The 12,918-nt window shown below is 47.9% G+C and overlaps 1 protein-coding gene across 5 annotated transcripts in view; it reads right to left on the bottom strand.

Moving 5' to 3' along the window:
• The window catches only part of CEP192 (centrosomal protein 192), a 257,759-nt gene that overhangs the window by 186,226 nt on the left and 58,615 nt on the right, over positions 1-12,918 (bottom strand). The gene's annotated exons all lie outside the window — the stretch shown is intronic.

Genomic DNA, 12,918 nt, shown 5'->3' with positions numbered 1-12,918 from the left:
TGTGACTTGCTGCAAACATGATGCATAGCCGCACATATTGAAGATGAAAAAAAATTCAGCACCAGCGTATAAAATTTAGAAATTAGTATAGAATTAAAAGGCCCATAATAAAAATATACTAGGGCATGTACAGTTCAAAGAAAAGTCAACACGTTTCAAGGAAGAAAAAAAAAAAAAAAAACGTAATCGTGCCCAACGCTTGAAACGCGTTTACGTTTCTTTGCTCTGTACATGCCGTAATATATTTTTATTATGGGCTTTTTAATTTTATACTAATAAATTTCTAAATTTGGTATGCTGGTGCTGGATTTTATTCATCTTTAACTTTGGGAGCCGAATCAGGTTATCCGTGCACCACTACTCCTAACATTTCCTCCAGTGATCTGTTTCTTCTCCTTTACATATAGCCGCACACTACTGTGGTGCCCCTGAGTGTCAGGTGCCACAGGGTACTGCATCTAACCCCGGGATTCCTGAAAGACCAGTGCCGGTAAATAACGTTCAAACACACACATCCACGCCCTTCTTCCCAGACTGGGTAACAGTCTAATGGATGGCCACCTATTGGTCGGGACTTATCCAATCCACTAGTCAGACACCTGGGAGGAGGAGGAGGGGTTAGTCAGTGGGTTGACTGGAGACCGACATCTTGTCATACAGTAGTAGTCAGAAGCCGTTCAGTCAGTAAGACATTAAGTCAAAAGTCAATGCACAGACAGAAAGTGTAAAGTGACTGACTTGGCTAAAGGAGTACGGTTGCCAGGGAGAGTACGGTGTGAGTACTCACTGGACCGAGCACCGGTGGGGTGCAGAGCCCTAGTTCAGGAGGACGCTTCAAGCTCACCTGATAAATCTACCCGTTGAGGGAATCATCACGGTTCCTCACCAACTTTCGTGTGCGGGGCACAGCAGCAAAGAGGGAACCAGGGAACGGGGACAGAGGTCCGACCCAAGAGAGGTTCAAGCTGCCTCCCATACGGGCCAAGACTGACAACAGGAGGGGACCCCAAAACGCTCCAGGCCACAGTGATCCACCAACTACAGATGGGTGAAGGAAGTACAGGTCACCAGGTCACCACACAGACACTGGGAACAAGGGAATACCAGATCACCGAGGCCCAGATTGGTAGAGATCAGCACCAGCCGGGTTGCAGCTACTCCAAACTAGTGAGTAAAGCACAAGTTAAACCGCAGCCCCGGGGTTGTCATAATTCTTTCTACACCTCTGCATCACCATAATACAACCACGATCATCCTCGCCTGGGGCCTAGCTCTACTTGTGGAGAGCCAAAGCACCCAAGCTGCTTAATACTACCAGCCCCAACAGTGAGACTTTGGAGCGGCGGCTTTCCCCCCATTGCCGCATACCGCAAGTGGCGTCACGAAAAATTTTATTTTTCCCTTTTTATAATCCCCCTTTTAAGCGACCCCCGGGGTCACGGAAGCGGGCAATGGCCACCTGTGATACGTCTCTGTTATTCAAGGCTCGGGACAGAGTACCCCAAAGCTCTGAGGAATCCTAATCCATTCCACATGGGCAATAGCCTCCACTTCAAAAATATTGTCCTATTTACAACTTGCAGAAGATGGTTGAAGCATGAAAAGATTTTCAATGGCATTCAAATGAGATGAATGTGATGACCACTGCAGAGTTTTCCAAAATTTTTTTAAACCAAACCTTGAAGGATGGAAGGGGGGGGGGACTACAGGAGGCCCATTATTGCTGCATGCTTCACTCCAAGTGTAAGAGAGAGAGAGACATGCCTCCTTTTCTGTCCTTTTCTTATTAAATGAAAAATAAAAAGTTAAATCTCAGAAGATTACATAGGTACAGATGGTTGACCTCGGGGAGATCAACATCCAACACCGCGGAGACACCATCACATGTTTCTCAATGCAGTGACACTAGAACAAGGCCCCCTGGGAGATAGGCAAAACAAGAATGCCGCGGAGACAACCACCACATGTTTCTCAACGCTGGCAAGAAACTAGCCAGGTCTTTCACCGGGAAGGAACAACCACGGGAAGGGCAGTCTCCAGTCAAGGAAACCGCCTATACCAAAACATGGTATCCATCCATCTGTCGTCACTGCCACCGGAGAATCCTAAAAGTGTGCAGAGCATGAGTTGTAAGAATTAAGAAGGCTACAGTCCTGAATAGATTCACTGCAGACTTTCATCTCAAACCTGGACAACCCCTTGAATTATAAAATTAAGCAGTCTAGTATCGTCAGTTCTAACAGCGTGTAATATACACACTGTAAGAATTCAGCTCTGTTCACTGGTTCCAGCAGTCACCACATGACTGCTCCACTCATGTGATTTTCATACTTGCATCTGACAATTCGCTTTTCTTCCTATATTTCTCATTGAACATTGAGAGAATTATTAAGGGCAGCTCGGAACACGTCTGTCTTGAGCCCACCAAAGAAAGTTTCTTGGGGCCCACTATGTAGCTATTTAGAAATAAATACAAGTTTATCAATTGTGTAGTAAAACGTGCTAATAGCCGGGTATAACACAAGGTACCTTAGTATACTTCTTAAAGCCCATCTCCAAAATAAAATCAGTTACTTAGAGTAGTTAGGTAATGGTAGGGAATTTGTAATACAAGTATTTTAGAATATTGCTTATATTACGGCACTACATAGATAGGGCTTTAGATAGAGAGATGATAATTGCTTACCGATAATTGGATTTTCCCGAACCATGACAGCATTACATATGGGAATTAACATGGTGCTGTCATGGTGCAGGGAAAAGATAATTGCTTAATGGTTAATGGTAATTGGAACCCTGATAGCACTGTGCTAATTCCCATGAGTGATGCTGTTATGGTGTAGGGAAAATGTACTTTGGCTTTGGATCGCCATTTAAGAAGCACTATTACTATGTGGAGAGCCCTAAAAGGGCTCTAATTTATATCCGGACTTAACCGCTATAATTTCCACTAACAAAACAATAATTGCCTAAACACGGCTCAGGTGGGACGACACTATCGTGACCCTATTACGTCACCCAAGCCCTGCAGTTAATCAACAAACATTTCCCTCTCACTTCCTTCTAATGAAGCTGACACCAGGAAGAAGTGACCGCTGCAACGTCCTCCGAATCTCAATTACGTCAGAAGAAAGTAGCCTATGATTGGCTGCAGAACTCGTGACAAAGTAGCGCAAGCCCTGGGAAAGCGGGTAGCGTCATTTTTGCAGCTGCACCAGGAAGGGTGTATAGGCTGTTATTTTATAAGAGGAAATATAGCAATTTAAACACGTGGTTGTCCGAGTATTGGATCACCCCTTTAACTCCTTAGTGATGGAGCTAATTTTAACCTTAATGACCAGACCAAATTTTGCAATTCTGACCAGTATCACTTCATGACGTTATAGCTCTGGAACGCTTCAACGGATCACACAGTGATTCTGGGATTGTTTTTTCGTTACATATTGGACTTCAAGTTAGTACCAAATTTTGGACAATATTTTTTGCGTTTACTTATGAAAAAAATTGAATTTTGACAAATTTTGAAAATTTATCAATTTTTAACTTTTGAATTTTTATACCGTTAAACCAGAGAGTTCTGTGACACAAAATAGTTAAAAAAAACATTTCCCACATGCAGGGCCGTATTTGGGGTTTTTGCTGCCCTAGGCACACTGTCAGTGGTGGCACCCCCTTCTGATCAGTCAGATTACGGGTATGTGCACACAGCTTTTTTTTTTTTTTTCCCCCAGACAGATCTGCCCTATAACCCGCCCAAAAAACCCAAACTCTAAATATTAAAGAAATGAACTCATACACTGCAATGTAAAACGACTTGCTGTCCATATGTTCAGTCTCTGGAGTTTTTTTTTAAGCGCGTCAGGTTTCCTCAGACATGAAGCGGCTGACAGTGACCGGTCCATTATATGGCGCCTGCTGCTTGGATGCCGCTTACTAGTTGTGACCGGCCATTATATGGCGGCTTCTGCTTGGATGCCGCTTACTAGTTCATTTAAAAAATAAGTAAAATCCAGTAGCTAAAAGATGTTGGAAAAAACAACCAAGAAGCCACAGCAAAAAAAAATATTTACTTCAGGATAAAGTGATGACTGTCCTGAAGTGTTTTCAGTCTGAATAATTCCGGGGGTTCACAGACATCTAAAAGACGTGTGCACATTCCCTGATAGAGCCCATAGCCTTCAGATAGTAGTTAAGACCTCCATACACATTAACCTAAAGTGGTCTAAACCCGCCAATATCGACAGGTTCTGCTGATCGCCCAATGTGAACAGGGGCTCTCAATTCTGATTGTCAGGGGAATAAGGATCCAGCATGTCCAATTACGGAGTGTAGATCCTATTATCCTCTAAATGATAAGCTGCTGTCGGAGATGTCCAGCAGCGGCTCTAATAAAGAACACAGAAACAATTGGCAGAATGAGTGCTCCTGTATATGGGAGAGCCGAGCAAGATAGCTGCCGGCCTAAAAATCAGACTATAGTGTATGGGGGCTTTAGTCTATTACTTATTCGGCTGACAGACATGCAGATAGCTGTATTTTTAGTCCAGCACGCTGACCCTATGTTTTAGGATCAAGACTGATAAGGTAAAGATTACAACAGCCACATGACTATCACCAGAACCACCATCAGTACAGTAATACATAACTAAAACCACACTAAATACAAGAATACGTAACCAAAACCACAGTTAGTACAGTAATACATCAACAGAACTACTGTCAATGCAGTAATATCACCAAAACCACCCTAAATACAATAATACATCACCAAACCCACCCTGAAGACAATACATCGCCAAAACCACCATCAGTACATGAATACATTGCCAACTTCACACAGCAATCAAGTGCAGTGTCAGGTTAAACCCATATACATCTATGTATTGCATTAACGTACAACTCCCAGTATGTCCTTAACAATGGTAAGGAGATGCTGGTAGTTGTTACCAGCCATCATTAGACTGTGGACCATATCAGAACCACAATACTGATTAGTCCCAGGCAGTAGACTTAACTTTTGGACGAGATCTTATAGGTTTAGGTCCATTAATTCTGAGGAGATTAGTAGGGCAGAGGTGGGCTCAGTAGGGAGAAGGGGCATCATGGGGTGGGACTTGAGACCCCCACCAATTGCTCAAAAGACCTCTTAAGTGCACAGCTCAGGAGACAGGACTATGAAATTTTACTCCCGGAATCCATTCTGTCTGCATGTTCTGGTTCTGGGAAACACTCAGGGCCACGGTAGTCGGACCCCCAGCGATTGGAAAGTTATTCCCCATCCCAAGGATAGGGGGTAAGTTCCCAATGTGAGAAAACCCCTTTAAAGCAGCATTCACACTGCAGCCAAAGATGGGAAACTGATTTATCTAAACAGTGTCCATCACCCGATGCACGAGCAAAAAACTTTCATTCGTCAGGTGAGATGATTTTTAAGCTGACTGAAAGGGAATCTGTCACCCTAAAATGACACCTAGACCGCAGAAATATTTATATGGGGGACATGATCTGTGGAGAAATAAACCCACCCATATAGTTCAGCTTAAAAGGAACTGGTCACAACCTTTAATATTAAACTGCTCCATTGTCTTGTTAGTCAGAAAATGTGCATCACTTACGTTGCGTCACTAACAAGACATTGGGGGCAGTTTAAAATTGAAAAAGGGTGTAACAGGTTCCCTATAATGTTCACTGAAAAAGCCACATTTTATATGAAAATGAGGACATTTCTGCGCGGCCTAAGCCTGGGTGCACCGATACCACCGAATATAGGAAAATACTAGCCAGGCCTTTGTCTTGATTAATAGTGATCCATTGGTGAGAGTGAGCACCGTAACACCAAATCTCCTGTCTGCACCGCACCCAAACACCAAATCTCCTGTCTGCACCGCACCCAACACTGCGGCACACTCCAAGCGTCAGTGCGGGTGTGCACACAACACAGGAGGAGCAACCAGGTGTCAGAACGTACCTGCATCACACTGCAGGCGCACCCACGCGGACACTGCAGTCACACTGCAGGCGCACCCACGCGGACACTGCAGTCACACTGCAGGCGCACCCACGCGGACACTGCAGTCACACTGCAGGCGCACCCACGCGGACACTGCAGTCACACTGCAGGCGCACCCACGCGGACACTGCAGTCACACTGCAGGCGCACCCACGCGGACACTGCAGTCACACTGCAGGCGCACCCACGCGGACACTGCAGTCACACTGCAGGCGCACCCACGCGGACACTGCAGTCACACTGCAGGCGCACCCACGCGGACACTGCAGTCACACTGCAGGCGCACCCACGCGGACACTGCAGTCACATTGCGTGCGCACCCACACTGACACTTGGAGTGCTACTCTGCTCCTCCAGTGTCAGGACACGTGCAGAAATGCTAAGTGATTTTAGACAGCACTGACTCACCTAAGGACGAGGGACTGTCTTTAATATGCAAATAGGACGGTGCACATCTGCACCAAGACATCGGCCGCACCAGGGGGGACAGAACAGTTTGCATATATATAATAAAATATTAAGTAGTGATGAGCGAGCATGCTTGTCACTACTCGGTACTCGCACGAGTATCGCTGTACTCGGGCTGCTCGGCGGGGACCGAGTAATCTCGCGATACTCGTGCTGTACTCGTGGTCTTCATTTCTGCATGTTGGCGCTCTTTTGAGAGCCAGCCCTCATGCAGGGATTGGCTGGCAGACCACTGCAATGCCACAGCCCTGTTAGTTGTGGAATTGCAGTGATTGGCCGGCCTGAACAGCGTGACCGAGCCTTTATATCGGCCGGCGCGCTGTGCTCTGCTCACAGCTATCCAGACTGTCAGTGCAGGGAGAGTGTCGCTGATTCAGGGAAAGCTTTGCGGCCCTTTATAGCTTTTTCAGTTGCAGGGCTGCAAACAGTGTGACCAAAAGTCCTTCTCAGGACTATTCTAGTTGTATACAGGCAGGCAGGGTATAGCCAGGTCGGAGTACAGTAGCAGAGTCCTTCTCAGGACTACTGTTGCTATATACAGGCAGGGTATAGCCAGGTCTGAATACAGGCTAGTGACCAAAAGAGTCCTTGTCAGGACTATTGTACCAGTATACAGGCAGGCAGGCAGGCAGGGTAGTGGTGACCGTATACCAGCCTTCATCATATCTGGGGCTGGTGTACACAGTGTAAAACAGTCCAGATAGTGTCTGACTTGTCTGTAATTGTCGCTCCCCAAAAAAACCTGTTAGGTTCTTATTGCGTCCGTGCTTGGTTTTTAAAACCGCACATGTGTGCCTGTTGGTGGCAGCGTACAGGTGCACTTGTGTGCAATTTCCAGAAACTTTAATATAACGCACAAGTAGTGAATATACACGTCAGCAGTGCACAGCATTGCAAAATGCGCAAGGGCATTGGCAAGGAACAAGGAAGTGGACGTGATGGTGGTGCAGGCAGAGGCCGAGGTCGTGGGCAAGCTCTAATTTCGCCACAACAAAGGGCCACATCTAGTCGCTCGCACGTCCTGTCCCAAATTCTTGGGGACCGCAGCAGTACACCGCTCTTGAACCAAGACCAGTGTCAACAGGTTGTTAGTTGGATAGCAGATAATGCTTCCAGTCAGATTGGCACCACCACAAACACTCTGTCTTCCACACGGTCAAGTGTCAGTAGCCGTGATACTGCACCGCACATTTCTGAACCTGATCCTCCTTCCTACCACCAGGCTGAGTACACGTCCTCCTCGGACATTAATGATCCCACACTTGGACACTCGGAAGAGCTGTTCACGTTTCCATTCACACATTCTGGCCTCTCGCCAGCTCATATTGAAGTGGGTCATGAGGAGATCGTCTGTACAGATGGCCAAATATTTGAGCAGCCACGTTCTCACGAAGTTGGCAACGTGTCTCAACAAGTGGTGGACGATGATGAGACACAATTGTCAGGAAGTCAGGAGGAGGAGCAGGGTGCGGAAGAGGAAGACGACGTGGTGGATGATCCAGTAACTGACCCAACCTGGCAGGAGGATATGCAGAGCGAGGACAGCAGTGCACAGGGGGAGGGAGGCGTAGCATCACAACAGGCAGTAAGAAGCAGGGTGGTGGCCCCAGGCAGAAGTCAGGTAACCGTTCCCCGGAACAACACGACGACACAAGGTGCCTGTACAAATGTTAGGTCTTCCCGAGTCTGGCAGTTTTTTAAGTTGGATCCAGATGATTCAAAAAAGGCCATTTGCAACACCTGCCGTGCCAGCATCAGCAGGGGTACCAAAACTAGCAGCCTGACCACCACCAGCATGATCAGGCACATGTCAGCCAAGCACCCGACTTTGTGGGAAGTACAACAGAGTCGAGGAGCAGTGCTTGCTGATGTCACTGCTACGTCTTCGCTGGTTGTGCATGCGAGCCAATCCCCTGTCCATGCTGCCTGCGAACAAGCCTCCTCCACTCCTGCACCTGCAGTTGCCTACGCAGAAAGAACACCATCATCAAGCACGTCCTTGTCCCAGCGCAGCGTTCAGTTATCCATTCAGCAAACCTTTGAACGCAGGCGCAAATACACTGCCAACACCCCACATGCCACAGTTCTAAATGCTAACATTTCGCGACTGCTTGCGCTGGAAATGTTGCCTTTTAGGCTGGTGGAGACAGAAGCATTCCGTGACCTGATGGCGGCAGCTGTCCCACGTTACTCGGTCCCCAGCCGCCACTATTTCTCCCGGTGTGCCGTCCCCGCGTTGCATAACCACGTGTCACAAAACATCACACGTGCCCTGAACAACGCTGTTTCACCCAAGGTCCACCTAACCACAGACACGTGGACAAGTGCTTGTGGGCAAGGCCGCTACATCTCGTTGACGGCACACTGGGTTAATATTGTGGAAGCTGGGACCCAGTCTGAGCGAGGGACGGAACACGTCCTTCCCACACCAAGGTTTGCAGGCCCTACCTCAGTCAGTGTTTCACCCACACTCTACAGCTCTGGAATGTCATGCTCTTCAGCCTCCTCCTCCTCCTGCGCATCCTCATCCACTGTGCCCTCCACACCAGTCACAAGCTGGAAGCACTGCAGCACTGCCTCGGCGAAGCGGCAACAGGCTGTGCTGAAGCTAATCTGCATAGGTGACAAACCCCACAATGCAGAAGAGCTGTGGACAGCTCTGAAACAGCAGGCAGATCACTGGCTCACACCTCTGAACCTAAAGCCAGGAAAGGTCGTGTGTGACAATGGCCGGAACCTGGTGGCGGCTTTGAGGCGAGGCCAGCTGACACATGTTCCATGCGTGGCCCATGTGCTCAACCTCGTGGTTCAGCGGTTTATAAAGTCATACCCAGAGCTGTCTGATCTGCTGGTAAAAGTTCGCCGCCTGTCTGCACATTTTCGAAAGTCACCTACTGCTTCAGCCGGCCTTGCCGGCTTTCAGCGCCGTTTGCATCTTCCGGCTCACAGACTGGTGTGTGATGTCCCCACGCGTTGGAATTCAACTCTGCACATGTTGGTCAGGATATGTGAGCAGAAGAGGGCAGTTGTTGAGTACCTGCATCACCTAAGCCGTCGGGAAATGGGTCAAACTCCACACATAACACCTGAGGAGTGGAGATGGATGTCAGACCTATGTACCATCCTCCAAAACTTTGAGGACTCCACCAAGATGGTGAGTGGTGATGACGCCATTATTAGCGTCACCATACCGCTACTCTGCCTTCTAAAACGGTCTCTGCTGAAAAACAAACATGATGCATTGCAGGCGGAGCGCGATGAGTTGCAGCAAGAAACAGTAGTGGGTGTGGGTGATAACACACAGCCCAGCCTCGTCTCATCACAACGTGCAGTGGAGGACTATGACGAGGAGGAGGATGAAGACATGGAGCAACTCTCCGGCCAAATTGAGGATATGACATGCACACCAGTCATATCCTCGGTTCAGCGTGGCTGGCCAGAGGACAGGGTAGATGAGGAGGAGGAGGAGGAGGAGGAGGAGGAGGACAGCGTGTTCAGTCATCTTGTTGGTCAGGCTACTGAAGTCCTGGCTGTTAAGAGTCTGGCGCACATGGCTGACTTTATGGTAAGCTGCCTGTCTCGTGACCCTCGCGTTAAGAACATCTTGGCCGACAATCATTACTGGTTGGTAACACTGTTAGACCCACGCTACAAGGAGAACTTTTTGTCTCTTATTCCCGTGGAGGAGAGGTCAACCAAAATGCAGCAGTTCCGGAAGGCCATACTCACGGAAGTAGGCAAAGCATTCCCCTCACAAAACGCTAGCGGCATAGGTCAGGAATCAGTGGACAACCGAGGCGTACAGCCGAGAGAGGCACAAGTCCAATCCGCCAGAGGTAGGGGAACAGTCTTTAAGATGTGGGACAGTTTTCTCAGCCCCTCACGTACCACAGCCCCTGAGGTGCGGGGTAGTGCCACAAGAAATCCTAAGTTTGCCCAGATGCTGAAGGAGTACCTTGCAGATCGAACAACTGTACTCCGACATTCCTCTGTGCCTTACAATTATTGGGTATCCAAGCTGGACACGTGGCATGAATTGGCTCTCAACGCCTTGGAAGTCCTGGCCTGCCCTGCTGCTAGCGTTTTGTCAGAGCGTGTTTTTAGTGCCGCAGGTGGAATCATTACAGATAAACGCACCCGCCTGTCAACTGAAAATGCTGACAGGCTGACTCTGATCAAGATGAACAAGGGTTGGATTGGACCAGACTTCACCACACCACCAGCAAATGAGAGCGGAATTTAAAGTTTGCCATGTACCTCCACTCACCCATGGGTACACACTTCTGGACTTTGGATAATCGCTGGACTGCTCCTCCTTCTCCTCATGCGCCACCATGATGATGACCGTTACAAATTGCAATACTTAGGCCTTTGTTTCAGGTATACCCCCAGTGGTAAATTTTTTCGCCCATTCTTTGCAGAATGGACATTACAACGACAGGAGACCCGCTCCTTTGCAATGGGAACAATGTTTTGAGGCCCTCATGCACGTCTCTACCCAGGGACAACGTGGAGCCTCCCAATTTTTGGCTGCCCTGCCTAAGGGCTATACTATAATACACCCACTTCCTTAAAATGGACACTTAATGTTTTGAGGCCCTCATGCACGTCTCTACCCAGGGACAACGTGGAGCCTCCCAATTTTTGGCTGCCCTGCCTAAGGGCTATACTATAATACACCCACTTCCTTAAAATGGACACTTAATGTTTTGAGGCCCTCATGCACGTCTCTACCCAGGGACAACGTGGAGCCTCCCAATTTTTGGCTGCCCTGGCAAAGGGCTATACTGAAATAGACCCACTTCCTTACAATGGGCACTTCAGGTTTACAGGCCATCATGCACGTCTCTATCCAGGGACAATGTGGAGCCTCCCAATTTGTGGCTGCCCTGGCAAAGGGCTATACTGAAATAGACCCACTTCCTTACAATGGGCACTTCAGGTTTACAGGCCATCATGCACGTCTCTATCCAGGGACAATGTGGAGCCTCCCAATTTTTGGCTGCCCTGGCAAAGGGCTATACTGAAATAGACCCACTTCCTTACAATGGGCACTTCAGGTTTACAGGCCATCATGCACGTCTGTATGCAGGGGCATTGGTGAACCTCACAATTTTGGACTGCCCTGGCAAAGGAAAATACTACAAAGACTCACTTCCTCAAAATGGGCACATTAGACTCAAGAGGCCTTCATGTACGTCTCTTCTCAGGGACATCGGAGTGCCACACAATGTTTTCACGTAAAATCTTTCATGTATTAATCTCAAAAAGTAACATACACCAGCTCTATCTCACTATAGGGTATGTGCCCTTAACATTTCTGCCATGAAAAATCATTTTGGGGTCATTTTGGAAGGTTTTCTGGTGAGTCCGTAAAAATGGCGTGAAACGCGGACAAAATTGTTCACAGCTGTGACTTTTGAGTGATAAATGCTTCAAGGGGTCTTCCCCATGCTGTTGCCATGTCATTTGAGCACTCTTCTGAGACTTTTGTGCCATTTTTAGGGTTTCTCCATGCTGCCGGGGGGGTCATTTCACAAAAATACTCGGGTCTCCCATAGGATAACATTGGGCTCGTTGCTCGGCCCGAGTACACGAGTATCTTGGGAGGCTCGGCCCGAGCTTCGAGCACCCGAGCTTTTTAGTACTCGCTCATCACTAATATAAAGTTAAAACTGTACATGCCAGAGCGACGTCCCCTGTATAAATGTGTCTGCAGATTAATTGGCATTTTGGGAGTAAAAGTAAAATGTCATCGCTCTTAGCAACACATTGTCCTGCGTCTCCCAAGACTTCCCTCTTATTTGGTCTGCTGCAGCAAACACTGCAATGGTGCCCGTATAGGGAATCTGTCACCAGGTTTTGCTCCCCCATCTGAGAGCAGCATAATGTAGAGACAGAGCCCCTGATTCCAGCAATGTGTCACTTACTGAGCTGTTTGCTGTCATTTTCTCTGCTGCAGATCTCGCAGTTATACAGAGCTCATGAATATGCTGGACTACCTGCAGCACACCAAGTAGTCCTGTAATGATAACTACTGCTGATTAAACAATGATGTTATCAAAACTACACTAAGCAGCCCAGTAAGTGACAACACTGGAATCAGGATCTCTGCCCCTACATTATGCTGCTCTCAAATTAGGTGGCAAAAACCTGGTGACAGACTCATAATTCTCACTAAAGAGTAACCACCCTAAGTAAGCCCAAGGCTGTGCCTAAGAATAAATAATTGACCATCACTGAGCTCACAGCACAAAGAATGACCACACACCGTGTCACTTACAGTAGTATACAGCCTCCACATTCTCTCCTATAACATTTCCACTACACTGCCCCCTCAAATGAAAACCCCCACTGTCCTCCCCACTTAATTATACCCTCCAGACCTTCCTCACTTATGAACTATGACCTCCACTGTCCCCACCTCTCCATGCAGCCCC

The sequence above is a fragment of the Anomaloglossus baeobatrachus genome, chromosome 6 (genome assembly GCF_048569485.1).
Source record: "Anomaloglossus baeobatrachus isolate aAnoBae1 chromosome 6, aAnoBae1.hap1, whole genome shotgun sequence".
NCBI classification, from domain to species: Eukaryota; Metazoa; Chordata; class Amphibia; order Anura; family Aromobatidae; genus Anomaloglossus; species Anomaloglossus baeobatrachus.
Note: the sequence above shows the minus strand (reverse complement) of the source record. Positions and strands in the feature narration are given on the sequence as shown.